The 15,257-nt window shown below is 42.4% G+C and overlaps 1 protein-coding gene across 4 annotated transcripts in view; it reads left to right on the plus strand.

The window, feature by feature from the left end:
• Positions 1–14,245: 14,245 nt before the first annotated feature.
• The window catches only part of Tbc1d1 (TBC1 domain family member 1), a 214,895-nt gene continuing 213,883 nt past the window's right edge, over positions 14,246–15,257 (plus strand). For all 4 annotated transcript variants that reach the window (XM_076863854.2, XM_076863855.2, XM_076863857.2 and 1 more), the window contains exon 1: positions 14,246–14,489. The gene's annotated coding sequence lies outside the window, so the exon portion shown is untranslated. The remainder of the gene's footprint in view (positions 14,490–15,257) is intronic.

A 15,257-nucleotide genomic window follows, 5' to 3' on the forward strand; every position in this document is an offset into this window, starting at 1 on the left:
CCAAGCCCCTGGGATTATAGGCATGTGCCACTGTACCCAGCTAAAATTATTCTTCTCAAAATAGTTTTTAAAAACATTTTTCACTTGCCTTAAATAATGTACAATACTAATCAGTAACTAAGGAGGAAATGAAGATCATCCAAAGAAATTTTTTATTTATTATAACCTATGAGGCATCAGGCCCGTATGGCATAGAGGTGTAGCCACTTTTGTTCCTCCCTAGATAAAAGTTTGTCTGGGAAAAAATTATAATCTCCCTAAGGAAGAATTGGGGAGAAATACAGATTTATATAAAATATAAAATTGTTTTACAATTCTGGAGTGATAAAGATCTTTCTAACCATGACTCAAGTAATGAGAGTAAGGACTTAAAAATTCGCCTATGTTAAATAAAAATATTCTGCAACAAACTGGAGAAAATGTTTGCGATTTGTGTCACAAAGAGCTTGTCTCCCTAATGTAAAAAAGATCCCCTAGGTATCAATGACACAAAGAATTAAGAAAAAGGGTAAATGATACAGATAGTTCACAGAAGAGGAAACACAAATGATTCTGAAATATGTTAGCCAATTCCAAAAAAACCAAATACCAAATGTTTTCTCTGATATAAGGAGGCTGATTCAAAGTGGGGTGGGAGGGGAAGGGAGGGGGCATGGGGTTAGAAATGATGGTGGAATGTAATGGACATTATTATCCACAGTACGTGTGTGAAGACACAAATTGGTGAAATATGCTTTATACAACCAGAGATATGAAAAATTGTGCTGTATATGTGTAATAAAAATTGTAATGCAATTAAAAAATTAATTAAAAAAGAGAATTGTTTTACTCTTAGCTTTCCATGCCATTTTAGTTGTACATTCCATTTTCATTCTTTCTGAATTTACTTTTAAAGTCCTAACATATATACCTGCTTAATCAAGTCCAAAGTTAATAATATTCCTATCCTTCACCCAAACAACACAGGAATTTAATTTTTGCTTAGATAGTATTGAAATGGTGCAAAACTCAAAAGTGAAAATATAGTGAAAAATCTCTCCCCTGATTCACATGCACCCAGTTCCCATGAATTAAGGCAATCATCTTTGCCAATTTCAAGTGTATTCCTACAGAGATCTTGTATACAAAACAATGATGTCATGGATTCTTGTCTTGATTTATTTTATCCAAAGTGTAGGACACTATACACATTGTTCTACACTCAATATTCTTTTTAACTTTACAATTATGAAATTGTGTTTAATGTTTGCAGTTATTCACTCCCTCCTGCCCTGTAGATGGAGAATACTGAGAAATCTATGTTCATTGTTCCAACCTGCTCAGAAAATTCTGACCCAGACAAAAATACATTTATCTAACTCAAATAAGTTCTTTTATTGATGAATATGAAGGTTGTTTCTAATTTGTGCTATTTTTTTAAGAGAGAGAGAGAATTTTAATATTTATTTTTTAGTCTTCTGCGGACACAACATCTTTGTTTGTATGTGGTGCTGAGGATCGAACCCGGGCCGCACACATGCCAGGCGAGCGCACTACCACTTGAACCACATCCCCAGCCCAAATTTGTGCTATTTCAAACAATACTGCAGTGAATAATCTTGCCGTGTATCATTTAATACCGTATGTGTGCATGCGTGTGCAAGATAACCCATTTAATTTTAAAAGTCTCTCAAAAATAATTATTTTTGAAAGTTAATGCTTAGGTAGATACCTCAACCTGTTTGCTATTATCGATTCACTCACTGTATATCTTCTTGCTAGAGCCCATATTTTATAGGTTGTTTTAATATTAGTCTAAAAATGTTACTCTCATTCATTAATCCATGTTCTATTAGGTAAAGAATTCTAAGCTGACATTTATTTTCCCTGGCACTTTTTTTTGCCGCAGCCTGGCTGGCTGGGCACAATAACCGGGGTGGGGGGGGGTGAGGAACAACTTGTGTACCTTGATACAGCAGGAGTAGGAGCCCTTTATTGTAGGACAACAGAGGTATTTATACATTCCACACAGCTTATCTTAATTAGCATAAAATAGGTACAGCAGTCAACCCATAAGGAATCTCTACACTTAATGGCTCGCTGGCGTTACTTCACAAACCACTCCCTCTGGCAAAATGCCAGGCGCCATCCTGACTTGTTTACAGACTCTAACATTTTTTTTTAATTTATTTTTTAGTTGTAGGTGGACACAATATCTTTATTTTATTTTTATGTGCTGCTGAGGATCAAACCCAGTGCCTCACGCATGCTAGGCTGCTACCTCTGAGCCACAACCCCAGGCCTTCCCTGGCACTTTGAAGTCATTCTTGAATTATATTCTGAACTTTTCATTTATGACCTGAAGTGAGCAGCTAATCCTTTTGTAAGTTTTTTTTCTCTTTTCTTTCTGACTCCTTTTTAAAAGAAGCTTTTGAGGTATAATGTACGTAGAATCCTGAATGAATAGCTCAGAGACTTTTTACTTTGTATAGGGCCCTGTGACCATGAAGGTCTGAAACATTACAACATCTCAAAGGGGACCCAGTGTTCTCTCCTAGCTGACACCCTCCCCTTGCTGCCAGAGAAAGCAGCTCTCCTGACAGTCAACACCATGGATTAGTTTTGCCTGATCCTGAACTTTACATAAGTGAGGATAGGTCATTTGCTCACTATCTGACTGCTTTTAATACACCTCTGCCCCTGGTGCTCTGCCGTTTCACTATGATATGAATGTTTCTGGCTCTATCTCTGAGCCACTGTCTTGGTGACCCTCAGAACTGGCATCCAGTTTGCTAATTTCTCTTGAGATGTTTCTTATCTGCTGTTTAACTTTTCTTTGGAATTTCAAATTTCAATGATTTTTAAACAAATTTCCAAGAGTCCTATTTGTTCTTTTCTCATATCTTTTTTTCTTGTCCATGAGTTTCCCGTTTCATCCTGTTTCCCATTTTTGCAATGGTCCATGTTTGCATATATGTAAATAATCTTAGTAATATTTTTTAAAAGATTTTTTTTAAAGATGGGTACAATATCTTTATTTATTTTTATGAGGTGCTGAGGCTCAAACCTAGTGCCTCACTTGTGCAAGGCAAGCGCTCTATCGCTGAGCTATAACCCCATCTCCCTTAGTAATATGTTTTATTCTCCCTTTTAAATTGTTATTTAAACTAAAGTTTTTGAATGCTACTTTCTCAGTTTGTTGTGTTAGCTGTTCCTCTGGTGGACTGTTTACTAGTGTGTTTCTTGTTTTGTCTTTGGCAGAGATTTTTTTTTTTTTAAAAATGTATGAGACTCTTGTGCCCTGATCATAGAAATACTATTACAAAGTAATTTTGTGTTTGCTTCTTCAAGGTCCTAAAGACTTCATTTAAAAAAAAAAATAGTTTGGTTGTTTTTTATTGTTTTCTTGACGTTTCATTTTGTGTTATTTTTAAATTAATTGCTTTGCACTTACAAATACAGGTGTTGATTATAAGACACTATTTACCCGTTGTAAAGAAGACATATTGAAATGATTCAAATATGTAACTTAAATAATAAATTTATATTTAGCAACATAATGCTACCCCCAAACAATTATATACAGTGATCTTATTTTTCATATGAAGAAGTGGGATGTGGTGGCATGTGCCTATAAAATCAGCAGCTCAGGAGGCTGAGGTAGGAGAATCACAAGTTCAAAGCCAGTCTCAGCAACTTAGCGAGGCCCCAAGCAATTTAGTGGGACCCTGTCTCAAAACTAAAAAAAAAAAAAAAATGGGGATGTGGTTCAGTTGTTATGCACCTCTGGGTTTAATACCCAGTACCAAAAAAAAAGTCATTTGGAAGGGCAAAAGGCCGACATGGCAAAATAATACTGAAGGAGAATAAGAGTTGAGAGAGAACGTGACTTTCTTTCTTTCTTTTCTTTTCTTATTTTAGTTGTGTATGGACAGATTACCTTTATTTTATTTATTTTTATGTGGTGCTAAGGATAGAACCCAGGGCCTCATGTGTGCTAGGCAAGCACCTCGACACTGAGCCCCAGACCCAGCCCCCCAAGGAGATTTCTTAAGACACAGAAATACCAAACCATAAATTGAAAGATAGAATCATATTAGAATTAAAAGCTTCCGTATACAAGAGCTGGGCTGTGGCTCAACGGTAGAGTGCTTGCCCAGAATATACTAGCCCTGCGTTGAATCCCTAACTCCAATAACAACAAAATCCCTCCCGTACCCAAAAGACTTTACCAAGAGTTGAAACACCAAAGATAATCGAAGAGGAGCTTTTTATAACCTTTTTCTCCAAGTTTCTAATGACCTTTTTTATGGGGGTGGTAAGTCACTGGTATTTGAACCCAGGGGTGTTTCACCACTCAGTCACATCCCCAGCCCTTTTTGTTTTTTTATTTTGCAACAGGGTCTCACTACGTTTCTTAGGGCCTCACTGAGTTCCTGAGGCTGGACTCCAACTTGCAATCCTCCTGTCTCAGCCTCCTGAATTGCTGGGACTACAGGTGTGGGCCACTGTGCCGGGCTTCTGATGACTCTTCGTGTTATTTTTATTGGCTTTAAACCCCAGCACCAATTTGTGAACATAAACTCACTCCTACTCCTGTATGGACACAGGCTTGGAATTTTCTCTTTTGTTGGTGAACTCTCCCCAGCTCCTCCCCACCCTGCACCAGTGGCCTGCTTTCAGCCCCAGTCTGGAGTCTCAGGCACACTACAAGTTTCTCTGATCCTGGCAGAGAGGAAAATCTTTTTCTTCATCTTTTTCATAGAGCCAACAGTGCTTTCAGGTTTCTGGTACTCCAGGGGTGCAGACAGAACACCAAGGACAAGAACAGGAAGCTTGAAAAAGGGTTCAATAGAACTGTCAAAGGACAAAAGCAAGGAGCCCAGCTCCCTGCCTCCTAGCGGCCCAGGAGGGGTCCAGCCAGTGTGGATGCTACACCCTGGGCCCTGGAAACCACCCCTGATCTATTCCTCCTGCAGGCCACAGGCAATCAGCAGCTGTTTCTGTCTGCCTTAAAAAAAAAAAAAGAAGAAAGAAAGAAAGAAATTCACCCATATTTTAAGTACCTGGGACTGTCCCTTTGTTTCTTTAGAACTCAATTGTGTGGGTATTTTAGAACTTTTTGTTCTAGTAAAAATTTATGAAATTTCAACAAGTGTGCTTGTTGCAGAACTGCCCAATCCCGACTATACTTCCTGTGCCACCCTATTTGCTCCCAAGAAAACCTCATTTGAAGGGAATAGGACTTGAAAGACTTCTTCAATCATTCAATTTTAAGTTAAAAAAAAAAAAAGTTACTGACTTTGGAGAAGCTCTCCTTCCCTCATTGGCAAAATTCTGGCCAGTTAGAGGGGTACTGTTTCAAACTTCCTTACAGCAATCTGACAGCAGGAATGCAGTCAAAACCTTTCCAAACAATAGGAATTATCAGAATTTTCATCTGAAAGAAAACAGTCTCTGGGAGGAGACTTCTGTTCTCCCTGGAGAGAGAGAGAGAGAGAGAGAGAGAGAGAGAGAGAGAGAGAGAGGGAGGAAGGAGAAGGAGAAGGAGAAGGAGAAGGAGAAGGAGAAGGAGGAGAAGGAGAAGGAGAAGGAGAAGGAGAAGGAGAAGGAGGAGAAGGAGAAGACTATACAAAAACTGACAAAATCCAAAGAAGAAAGAAAAGAAATTGCATCACTGAATAATAGTCATGGCAATCCCATGCTTTTAGTATGTGCCAGATTCTGTTATGATGTTTTCTAACTCATTCACCCTAACTACAACATTGCAAGGTGAGCAGTGTTATTTTTATTCCCATCGACAGGCAGGGACATTTAGACAAAACATAGGCCAATCAACTCCCTCGGGTGACACAGCCAAGAGTGTCCTTGACCACTTGATGCTGGACAGTGGCACAGGTGTGGACTTTTCCTTCCAAGGAGTGTTCAAGCAAAGGGTGCCTTAGCATTTTGTGGTCCTGGAACACTAAAGAGGAATTTAGCACAGATTTAGGGAACCTTGTCACTAACTTTTCAGGGATTCTTAACCTGAGGTCAAAGGTTTTCCAACAACACTGGGCATAGAATCCAAGAAGTCATGGGATTTGAATGGAGAGTAAAAATACACTTTTTAAGTTACTTGTGGCAATTCTTATCACAATTTAGGATTTTTCATTATTTATGTTGGGAAAAAAAAACAATAATATTATTAATCTTTGTGATGTTGTCCTCAATAGAAACCACAGATTTTCATGTCACATTTTGGTTGTCACATGTAACTCAAAATAACATACATCCTCATCACTATCTCAAAATCATGGTAGTTGTTAGACCAATAGCTATATCTTATTTACCATGTTAAAAATGAAGCTCATATATCACAATATCATATTTTAAGATATATATTGATATCCACATTTCCATTACTTTTATAATCATATGTATTTTATTTTAGGCATTTAAAAACATTTTGAGAATGGTCCATAATCTTCATCATACTGGCAAAGGGGTCTATAATACAAAAATTGTTAAGAAGCCTTGTTCCAGAGAAGGGGTCAGCAGCTGTGGATCAAATCCATCTGCTCGGTTTTGACTGACCTGTAAACTAAGAATAGTTTTTACATCTATAAATGGTTGGGTAAATTTTTTTAAAGGATAATGTTTCATGACGTGAAAATTTATAAAACTCAATTTAAATTTCAACATCATGTATACCAGAACACAGCCATGCACATTTGTTTACTATCACTTAGGACTACTTTTGCACTCTGACAGAGTTAAAAGTTGGAGCAGGGATGGAATGGCCTGCAAAACTTAAAATATTTTCTAAATGAGCCTTTGGGGAAATGTTGTCATTCTGAATTAGAGAAGTATAAGATGCTGAAGACAGGGAAGAGGTCTCCATTTCTTTGCATGACTTCAGTGAATTCCCTCAGGCCTGTGGACATTATAGCTCATTACCAGGGTTCTGCTACATCCTTTATGGTACCTACCCACTAATTTGGGAATCTTACTGAATTCTCCCTCCCTATTTTTTTTTCTTTTTCTTTAAGCTTCCCAGTCAAGAACTTGCATTCCCTGGAATAAAGGAGAGCACCCTACATTTATTTAGCAACAGGAAAATGAGAAGAGGGCTAAATGTGTCCAGCTAAGCTTTAATGTTAAAGGAAATTACTAACTAATGAAGCAAGATCCCGCTACAATGCTGTTGCACAACGTGAATTATTATGCAATAGAAAAAGTAATCAAAAAGAGGCTAGCTCGCAGTGTAGTTTTCCAATACGTGCTGATTGAGGGGAACTTGGCCCCATGGAAGATCCCCTTGAAGGTACAGCCCAGCTATGCACAGTCCTATGAGAAAGACCTGGACACAAGGAAGTCTATTGGAAAGCCATGGAAGTAACCTTGTTAATTCCTTATTAACAAAACAATTCTGTAAAATAGTGCTACCAAAAACAGTAATTTAGCCAGGTGCAATGGCACATGACTATAATCCCAGAGACTCAGGCAGGAGGATCACAAGTCTGCATCAGCCTCAGCAACTTAGCAAGGCTCTAAGTAATTTAGCAGAACCCTGTCTCGAATTAAAAACTGTTGGGGATATGGCTCAATGTTTAAGTGCACATAGTTTAATTTTTGGTACCACAAAACAAAACAAAAAGACAGTAATTTAAAAGGCAGTAATATGGTTTAGAGGAAAAGAATGAAGCTTGCAGGCAAAACCTCTAGGTTAAAATTTCAACCTCTTCCCTACAGGTTTTCTGCCTAAGACAAGTCATTTAAACTCCAGAGGCCTAGACAACAAGGGAAAGGGGAAGACGCACTTTTCTGAGAGCTGCAGAAAGGACTAAGTAGGAGAAGACATGTAAATTACAAAGCACTGTACACCCTGCTGATGACAGGCAAGGTGATTGTGAATAAGAACATTTGGCACATGTCTGTATTTCCAGCAGCAACTCTGGAGGTCAAAGCAAGAAGATCTCAAGTTTGAGGCCAGCCTCAGCAACTTAGTGAGATCCTGTCTCTAAATAAATAAATAAATGGGTCAGGATGTGGCTCAGTGGTAGAGAGCCCCAGGTCCAATCGCCAGTACCAAAAAAAAAAAAAAAAAAAAAAAGTATTTGGTACAATGTGGAGTTGAAGCCCGTGCCAAGAAAGTTGATAAATATGTTCTTTGCCCCATGTTAAGTGTGCTTATTCATTCATTCGTGTATTCATGTCTGCCACATCTCAGAAATGACTTAATCCCAGCGACTCAGGCAGGAAAATCACAAAAATTTTTGGCCCCGGGGGCCAAAAGTAGAGCAATGAACAAAGCAGACAAAATTTTCTGCTGCCCTGGAAGGAGAAGGATAAATGACAAGTAATATACTCAAGTCACACAGATACTCAAGTCATGGTATATTAAAGGAAGTACAATGGAGGAAAGCAGAAATAAGAAAATCAGACTAAAGGAAGAAAGTAGATGACACAGAATGAAGCTAGGAGGGAGGTAGAAACCAATGCTTTTAGACTTGTTACTTTCTGGGCCAATAAAATTTCCCCAAATACTAGGACTTGCCACAGGGATGCTACCATGTTCTTTGAGCAAGTAAAAGCATTAAAAGCAAGACAGAAACAAACCCAACAAGGGCTGGGGTTGTAGGTCAGTGGTAGAGCACTTGCCTAGCATGTGTGAGGCACTGGGTTCAATTCTCAGCACCACATATAAATAAATAAAATAAAGGTCCATTGACAACTTCAAAAAAAACAGACATGTATTTAAAAAAAGCAGAAAATTATCTTACCATTGGCTCTAACCCTAAATTTCTTTGTTAATACCCACAAAAAAGGAAAAACATCAACACAGAATACAGAATAATCTAGTTCAGTGTTATGAAAATAACATTGTTATTTACATTTTATGTCAGATGGATGAAAACTGGCACAAGCTGGCAATGGATTAGAGAGAGCATTTACACAAAATGAACTGTACTCTCTCCCTCTCTCCAAGCAGTAGACCCCAAATAAATAGGACCCATGAACCTATTGGTCAGTGCAGGGATGGAGACACAACCAGTCACTCAAAGAAAGAAAGATTTTTCCTGGTAGGGCCCTGAGAAGAACTTTTCCTAAATTTTTCCAAGGATATTAAATACCATCTTCAACCATATCCTCAGACTGAATTGGAAATTTTTATAAAATGTATTTTTTCAGTTAGACAATGGAATAATGTCAAAGTATAATTCAACAAAAGAAATTTTTCTGGATACAGTCCAGGCTAACTGCTCTTCGATCCTCTTTACAACTGAAAAGGAGCTGAGTTCAGGGATCCAGGTTCTAGAGAACTAATTGGACTATACGTTATTCATACAAGTCTCCAAGATCATATTTTTCTCAACCAAACTTTCGGCAAATACGGTGCACTGATGAGTTCTCAGTTGTCCCAAGGTTTTGCAGTCCTGTGGTACATGTGGAAATTGGAGCTTGTGTTGATGGTTAAACAAGGAATCATATGTTTTAACATTCACCTCTCCTGGGGGCCAGGACTCATCTCTTAGCTCAGTTTAGAAACCTGGAGAAGGCACAAGGAGTGAACAGAGATCTACACAGTTTCTAATCTAAGAAAGTTCTATAGAAAGTTCAATGAACTTATGAATGCCACCTATTATAAATTATTTTCATTCATTCATTCATTCATTCATTCACTTAGCACATAGTTTCTGAATGCCTACTATGTGCTGGGCTCTCTATTCTATGCATTGAAAATAGAACAATGAACAAAGCAGACAAAATTCTCTGCTGCCCTGGAAGGGGAAGAGGAAAGATAAATGACAAGTAAAATACTCAAGGGGCGTGCCTGGCAGCTTTGAGTAACAGCAAGACCAGTGTGGGCAGGAGCAGGGTCAAGACTGATAGCTGATGATGTAGTGCAGAATCAGTGGCATGGGGGTGGAGGAGGGGGAAGATCCCATAGGGCCCTAAAAACATAAGGATTTTTTTTTTTTTTTTTTTTTGGTGCTGGGGATTGAACCCAGGGCCTTGTGCACCTGAGGCAAGCACTCTACCAACTGAGCTATATCCCCAGCCCCCAAAATAAGGATTTTAACTTTTACTCTGGGAACTCTGAGAAGCCATGGTGATACGTTCTGACTGATGTTTTCATAAATCCCCTTGGCTTCTGCCTTGAGGATAGACTGTAGGGTGGTGAGGGCAAATGCACAGAGACTAGTTAGCCGACTACTGAGTCTAGGTGAGATGGCACATGATGGACCAGCATTGGCATGATGGCTTTGGGATCCTGTAAGGTTGCCTGCTCAGTCAGCTTATCCACTCTGGGTAAAATCACTGAAATCCATTAACTAGCTCTGCAGATGTACAAAAAAATTCTCATCAACTTTAGACAAATCTAGATACCACAATAAAAGACGATGTGTTGGCTAGTATTTGTTCAGTGGTGTGCTGGATGCCCACTCCCATGTCCAACTCAGGTGGGAAGTGGGGACATCAAGGAAAGGCTAGATACCACCAGAGAGCTGCATGGAGCGGTTGCTTGTGTCAAGCAATGACAAATAGGAGCGCCTGCTGAAAAGGGAAGTGGAAGCAGTGCCCAGAGTTTTATCTGCTTTGTCCATAAAAGGAGATCAGACACTGAACAGAAGCTTGCTCTGGGGCTTGAGTACACAGTCCACCATGCATGGATTTATGTCCTCTCACCAATTGTCGGCACCAGTTCTTCATGCAAGAAAATTTTTATTTAAATTTCTGAAATTCCAAAATCTGCTCTGGTTAACTGCTAATTTTATTTATTTTTTAAACAACATCCTATTTTTGTCACTGTTAAGCCTTTCAGAAAGCAATTCCAAGGCCCTGGCATTGTAGGCCAGTCAATGAAGGAAATAGTCTCGGAATTTGACTTTGTCCATTTTCTTGTCATGAAGAATATGTCTTACATCTAATTGAGATTGAACATTACTTAATATATCTTTGAGGCTAATAGTAACTGCAGAAATTTGGTAGGTTGGCAAATAGGGCAACACTGGTGCTGCCAGGGTTGCCTTCTCCCAAGCTTCTCAATCACACACACCCTTTTCCACTGACCATGGACTTGTTTCAATGACCCTTGTGTACCTAGGGCTCCAGAAAGTCACCATCAGTCAATGAGAGTAAGTGCACCCAGTGAACTTCTTTATCCTCTGGGGGTTCTATCCAGTGTAATCTTAATGTTTGCCTTTACTGATGCCAAATCTGGAAACAGGTCCGCTGATGAAGAACTCTTGCTTCGTTATGTAAATTTTGAAATAAAAATGGGTCATGGCAATAATTAAAGTTTGGATTCCTCACTAATATGGATATTTAAATACCTAGCTAATAGATTTAATGAGTAATTTTATTAAGGTCTCTTCTACATTAACCAAAGTTGTTTGTTTGTTTCTCTGTTTTTCTGGTGTGCTGGGGACCAAACCCAGGACCTCAGGCATGTTAGGTTAACCAAAGACTTTTAATTTTAGATTTATATATTGTTCCCTTAACATTTTATAAGTCAAGTGGCCTCTATTTTCTTGCAACCTCTGGGCTTCCCACTTGATTTAACGGCATCAATGGTTCACAATTTTCAAGAGCTCTGTAGCCATCTTAAAGCTGATATTAATGTTGATGGCCTTTGGCAATGAATAATTAATTATGCTGCAAATGACTAAATCAGGAATGACTCCATAGGGGAAGCCCTAAAAGAACGGTGCATCACAGGATTTAAAAGACATTTGAGGTATATAGTTTTTCCAGTGCAGCCACTATGAGTGAGTTCTTCCCATCAGGGGTTTTCACTCACCAAGCCAATAGGTCAGTAACTGATTCAGCCAAGTGTCCCTTGTAGGGAATGTTTCACATCCCTCATGCTTCTGGTCTCAATCAGGAGAAGCAGAATCACAGAAGGGTTTAGCCCTTTTCCCTACTTAGCTTAAAGATGGACCAACCAGACATCTTCCTGGGCCCAGGGGTCTCCAAGACCCCACAGCCCCGCCACTCTGCCAGGCTGGTGTAAAAGCTCTGCTGGGACTTGCAGGTCTATGCATCACAAGGAAGGGGCCACTTCTCTTTGGAGCAATGGCACTTGTGGGCAGGAGTCCAGTGGTTAGTGTAGTGCTCTCCCTTCTGTGCTGTAACAATGTGGACCTCCACTCCCTCTTTGACAGTCTTTGTCTTGCCCTCCCAGGTGTCACCATCAACTCCAAAGTCCTTTAACTATTTCTTCCAGAGCTGCTAGAAACCTAAGGGCAAATGCGTAGGCTAGCTCCCACTTTTTAGGATAAGCTGCCATGGGACCAAAGGAGGGGTGGGGAGTCAAAAATCTTCATTGTGCCTTATAAAGGAGATTGTTTCTAGGAAGCAAAAAGTATTAAAAATCCCTCATTATTCTTAGAGCACGAACTGTAGCTGGGAACTGAAAAAGTGATGCAGAAATTGCAAAGGTCCACCACTATCACCCCCCACCCCGCACCCCCTCACCTCTGCCCTGACCCCTTTCTGTTATGTAATAGATTTTACCATTGTCTACCAGGTATGCATGTAAAGCAGAGTGTAGGCCCTTGAAGTGGATGACCTGTGTGCCTGCCTGTCTCAACAGCTTAGCACTCTAAAAGTAGGTATGTTCAGCAGGCCACCACAGAGAGTTGTACAATGGAGCTGAGCTAAAAACATGAAAAACAAAATATGGTATGACCCAAGGAATAACAGTAAGGCTTAACTGGTTTACCTGGTTTTATAACTTAAACAATTTCCATAATGTACTCAATGTTCTACTCACTGAAGTATTCATAACTGTATACATTCCTTACCCCTTTTAAAAAATGATTTGAAACTAAGGACACAAAAAGCTGTACTGTAACAAAGAATGAACCCAGCACTACAGGACAGCTACACTCAAATTCCCAGCCCCTTCCCTAAACTCGACTTCCAGCTTCTCTAGGTTTTTTTTTTTTTTTTTAAAAAAAGGAAAGATGCCACCTGGGTTTCTCTGATTGCCTTCCTTCCGCACACCTCTTGATTTTCTTCCTGCATGCCTCCTCCCCACTGGTTTCTGCAGAGAGTGTTATATCTCTCCTCTTCTCTTGGAAGTGAAATTGTCCCTATTTACCTGGTGGAATAGGAGTTTGGGAGGTTTGCTTCTTTCTTGCGCACTATCAATTCCTAATTCTAAGTAGTTGGCTTTCTCAGTCTTTACATCTCCTCTGTGTCTCCTGTTACACGTCACAACGTCGCTGGAGACTTCCCCAAGGCTCAGCTGTGGCAGACACGCCAAGGTGTGTGTGTGTGTGTGTGTGTGTGTGTATGTGTGTAGCTGAGTGTAAGTGTGCGTGCGTGTACACATTCGCGCGTGCATGTGCGCTTGGCGCTCAGGGAGAGAAAAAGTGCCCAATCCAGGCTCTGCGTCACACCCGCAATCAGTCAGAAATGGGGTTCACTGATGTTTAATCCGGGGAGAGCATTTCAGTCTTCGCTGTTTCCCTGAGTCCCTGATTTTTCCTCTTGCCACCAGCGCCCCATCGGGCATCCGTGCCTAGGTTTACTCCTCCCATCACCCAACCCTAGGGCAGGCAGAAGGGGTGATGCGGGGAGAGCCAGGTGGTTAGGTCGCCTCCCGGCGTTCTGCGCAGTTTTCCCCAAGTCCATTTTGGAGGGAGAAGGCGAGGGGGCAAATAAGGCGAGGCTTCTGGGGGAGAGCGGAGAGCGGGCGGGCAAGTGCCACCTGCTGAGAGCCTCTCGGGCCAAACTAGCGACGGGCAATGCCACCTTCTATAAATAGGTTCCCGAGGACAGAGTGTGCGACCGCACATCCAGCCGCGAGGGCTCGAATCACGCGCCGGGCCCGGGACCTCGGCTTCCCAGGAGTGCTCTGGGCCAGGATCCTTCGCTGGGGCAGGATGGGGCGGCGGCTAGAGCACCCTTCCCGCTCCCAGAGCCGCCCCCCCACCCCCCACCCCCGGCTGTGCTGAGGATGGGCCGCTGGGGAGAGTGCGGGAGGGGGATGAAGGCCGCGGCGGACCCGCACTGCAGCAGCTGTTGCTCGCCTGTGACTCGTCCGTCCCGGCCGTGCGGCGCGGGCAGAGTCACACGGCGCAATGGGGAAGGGAGGGGGGGTGCGCCGCGTCCCCCTCTCGGCTCCCAGGGGACCGAGTAGGGAGATCCCGTCTTCTGCCCTCCCCTCGCCTCCCCCGCGCTCGCCCAGCCAGGGAGGAGGAAACGCGAGCCGCGCGCAGACACCCCCTCCTCCTCCTCCTCCTCGGCTGTGGCTGCTGCTGCTGCTGCTGCCGCCGCCGCCGCCGTCCACTCTACGGTGCCTGTTGCTGCAGCCGCCGCGGGACCGGCAGTGTCCTCAGCCTGGAGAAGAGGCGCTAGATCTGCGGAGCTGTACCCTCCCAGCACCCGGCGGCGGGAAGAGCGCAGCCAGCTGGGGACGATGGATGCCCCGCCCGCTCAGGCCGTCCCCACCGTGCCCCGGAGCACCTGCATGCCGCGGCCCGGCCCTGGGCTCTGAGCGCGCAGTGGCACAGGTAGGCGCCTTTTGGGGCTTCGCCCACGCCACCCGCTGACCCTTCTCGGTGGTCCCGGCTGCTCCCAATTCTCGGCGCGCCCCTGCGCTCCCTGGCCGCGGAGAAGGCGCAATCCTGCAGCTCAGGGGCGTTCCTGCTGTCCTCGCGCGGGGTCTCTGGGGGCGCGCAAGGTGGGGGGGGGGCGTGGAGTTCACTGCCACCGTCTGGTCCCCTACTTGCACGAAAGCGAAACCTTGACGTTCCTAGCGACCCGGGAGCTTCGGCCGACTTCTACCCTGCCCCCTCCTCCCGCTCATTAGTCTTCTCACCTCTCTCCTCCTCCCTCCCGCCAAATATCGTGTTTGTAAAGCGACCACATTGGAAGGACGGTGATCAGAGTGACCCCATGCCACCCTTTAGTAAAAGTTTAGAGTACTTTGTTTTAGTAACTTTGGCTGCTGCACCAGTGCGAGCAACATTTCTTTCTATGGGCACATCCTGTACCAGTCATTTTGAAACCCTGCTTAATTGTTTCTAGCAGCTTCCTGGTCGCTGAGTGATTATAAGACCCTCTCGAACGGCGTCACACATTGTTTCTTCTTCTTCTTTTTTTAATGAAGTGTCATTTTGTTTGAAGTCCAGCTAGTGGTGGCTTTCTCCGTTGTGATTCTATTTAAAATAGCTTGTTCTCCGGAAGTTGCTTAAAAAGGAAAAGAAATTGAAAGTGATGATTGTTTCTTCCATCCAACAATTTAATTTTTGGAGTACCCTATATTACAGGGTAGATGT

Source organism: Callospermophilus lateralis, chromosome 8 (genome assembly GCF_048772815.1).
Source record: "Callospermophilus lateralis isolate mCalLat2 chromosome 8, mCalLat2.hap1, whole genome shotgun sequence".
Taxonomy (NCBI): domain Eukaryota; kingdom Metazoa; phylum Chordata; class Mammalia; order Rodentia; family Sciuridae; genus Callospermophilus; species Callospermophilus lateralis.